Source organism: Corvus moneduloides, chromosome 21 (genome assembly GCF_009650955.1).
Source record: "Corvus moneduloides isolate bCorMon1 chromosome 21, bCorMon1.pri, whole genome shotgun sequence".
NCBI lineage: Eukaryota > Metazoa > Chordata > Aves > Passeriformes > Corvidae > Corvus > Corvus moneduloides.
This window is the reverse complement of record NC_045496.1, coordinates 5,475,539-5,478,799: the sequence shown is the minus strand read 5'-3', so window position 1 is coordinate 5,478,799 and position 3,261 is coordinate 5,475,539.

Here is a 3,261-nt window from a genome sequence, read left to right as displayed (position 1 = left end):
CATTAGAATTTGGGCTCCTTAATGCTTCGTGTGGTCACACCCATGGAAAAAAGAGTCCTCAGGAGAGGGGTCCTGTAGGAGTGGTGCTGCAGTGCCCCGACCCAGCGGGCACCAAGGTGTAGGGTTAAGTCCTCCTGAGCACATTTTTCTTCCTTTTAGAAAGTAGATTAAGGTTTTGCTGACCCTATAAATGGAGGAAAGGAGAGAGAGCAGAGGATCAGTTCTTTATTGCTTCTCCTGTGTTTTAAGGCACCTGGGAGAGATAAACGCAAGCAGACTGCACTGCACAAGTCAAGGTACCCAGATTTTCCATTTGGACAACATGAAATCCTCCCAGTTTTATGTGTGGAAATGTTGGGGTTTTTTTTTTTGAGATGGTGAAGTATGTGATGCTGGACACCAGCACCATGCTCTGACAGCTGTTGGGTAGACACAACACTTCGGGCTTCAAGTGCTGATGCTGCTAAAGGGTATCTGTGTTGTACTGTGGCTAAAAGAGCAAAGCATGACAATATTCCTAAGGCTTTATGTGTCCTATGATGATACAAACTGTAGAGAAATGACTGGTGTAGTGGTTAGAAGTTCCAGCTAGATTGTAAGATACCAGAGTGTATTCTTTTGTTGGGTACTGGCTGACCACTGGAGTGACTGCTCTGCAGAGGGCCTAACTTTTCCATGTTTAGAGCATATACCTTTAAAAATATTAGTTTAGGTATTACATACCCCCTTTGAAAAAATTCCCTTGTAGGCGAGAATAAAACTTACAAAAAGGCTGTTACAGAGATCATCAACTCTCTATTAGATAGCTTGGAATATGCTCTACTAGCACCAGAGTTTAGTCTTCTCCAAATTACTGTAGAGGATTTGACTGTATCTTGCTGATCCATCCACATTTTAATTTCCTCTGCACGGATACATATTGCAGGATGCTGGAAATCCCCAAGCCCACTGGAGCTGCAAGACTGGATATTTCATCCTGTAACACCAATAAAATGTTAATGCATACTAATAGCAACAGCAAAGGGGTTTATGGAGCGAGCTTGGAAGTATTTTATAATTGTTAGGGTATCTGTGTCACAGAGAATTTGGGGTTAGAGTCATCAAATATTGCACTTTGTCAACACAGGAAAAGAAAAACCCTCAAATATACCTCAAACCTACTATTTTTTATAATTAAAGGGGAAAGATGGGAGATGAATCCCCGGGGAGAGAGTGAAACATAAATTTCATACACATGAGAGAGCTACCACTGGTTGGGACGGATTAGGGATCTGTGAGTTCAGTTGCCTGCTCTACATGGAGCCCCACTGTGCCCTTACCTGAGGTCACTGCCTCCCTTTCCCACCTGGAGAGCAAGGATAAAAACACCGTCCTGCTGTACAAACCCGGTGAATCTGGGCACGAGGTGATGGAAATACACCAGTAAGATGAAATCCAGGGAGCTGGGCATGGGTTGGCTTCCAGCAGCTCCTTGTGTGTCCCCTCTGCCCAGCCTGGTGGTGTGGTCCTATTTACTGCAACCTGAGGTACCAAAACCAAGGAGAATTTGAAATTGGGATCAGAGGGACCAGGTTTCCTCCCTCTTGGAGCATTTCCATCTGCCAGTCTTTGGTTGCACTCCTTATCCTGCCTACCCCAATCACGCATCTGGGTGCTCTGGTCACTGCCTGTTGTTGTGGTGAGGATCATGGGACAAAGAAAGAAGATCACACCCTATCCAGAGCACCACGTGGGAATTGCTGATCCGCCCTGGCTGGCACTCGGCTCCCCTTCTCCTCCCACCAGATTGAAGCTTGTGGTCTCCATGGTCCATGAGCAGAAGGGGAAGAGCCTGGATGGCCACAGCACTGCTTGTTTTAATAGATGTGCTCCAAAACCTGAGGATTTTCCAGAGTCAACAGATTCCGAGCCCAGGTTTAAGCTGGAGGCACTGTCTGACCCTGCAGGCACCGACGGGCCAAGCTGAAAGATCTCTGGATGTAAGTGCTCCTGAAATAACCTAAGGCTGAATTAATCCAGTGGTAACTCCAGAGGGAGAAACTGGAGGCTCAATCCTCCCCCTCATCTCTCATGTGACTGAGCCGAGGTCACAGCACCACAGAGCCTGGGGTTTCCATGTCCCAGCTTCTGGGGCTTTTCAGCCATGTCCTTCCCTTCTGGTTCATGTGGGAGTGGAAGAGCCGGGATGGTCATGGTGCTGTGGGAACCACAAGCTGGGGGGAGATGGGTCATGGAAGAGAGCAGACACAGAGCCTGGATGTGGGGGTTCTCCTCTTGCCCTGAGAGTTCCCCAGACACCCTAGGTTCTACTTTACCCCTGTGCAGGGTCATCCCACATCCCAGCCTGAGTCCTGCTGGAATCTGTCTGCAGAGCTTCCCCTTGCCTCACACCAGCACAGGGCTGGTGAGGATGAAGCCTGTCCCTTTGCACGTATTTTGGGCTGGTGTTTTCTCTCCAGCACCAAAGCAAACAGAAGGGTGAGCTTCTGGAATGCCCTTCCCTGAGCTGTGCATCCAACCAGCCCTGGCTCTCTTCTGGGGGGGAGTTCATTGGAATATCCCCGAATCCTCAGCACTCTGCCAGGCGGGTAGTACCGGGCTGTGCTGGCAGCCGTGAGAGGAGGAGGAGGAGGAGGAGGAGGAGGAGGAAAAGGAGGAGGAGGAGGAGGAGGAGTGGGCATGGGCAGTGGTTGGTGTTTTGTTCATCCTCACCAGGGAGAAGAGGAGAAACAAAAGCAGGAGCAGTGCGGGGCACCGGGCTGGCTGGGTGAGGAGGAGACAAAAATAATTGTGCAGAATTTCATCGGGGAGCTTGAAAAAGGGCGATTTTGTGAGCAAACAGTCACCTCCCAGCACAGAACTTCCCTGTCTCCAATTTCAGAATTCCATTCACATCAACATCCACTTTCATGTTGCAAAACCTGGGGAAAAAGGGAGGGAAAAAAATGCAGCTTCACACGTTTCAATGCAAAAGTCTCATTTTGGTGAGGAAAAGAGAGAGAAAGCACTGCTTTGGGGGTTGTTTATTAGAAACCAAGCTCCCAGAATGGAAGTGTGGAAATAATCAGGGACCTGAGGCAGGTGGGGTTGCCCGAAAACTGCTCCTGTCTGTTGGGGTTAAGCCCAGTGGGGCCATGAAGTGTCTGCTGGAGCTTCCCACATGGGAAAGGTGGGAACAGGGGCACGGTACAGATGCTGTGCTCTGGTACGTAGGAGTCCTCATGAGTTTGGGACAACAGGTATGGAGGGAAAACATATGGA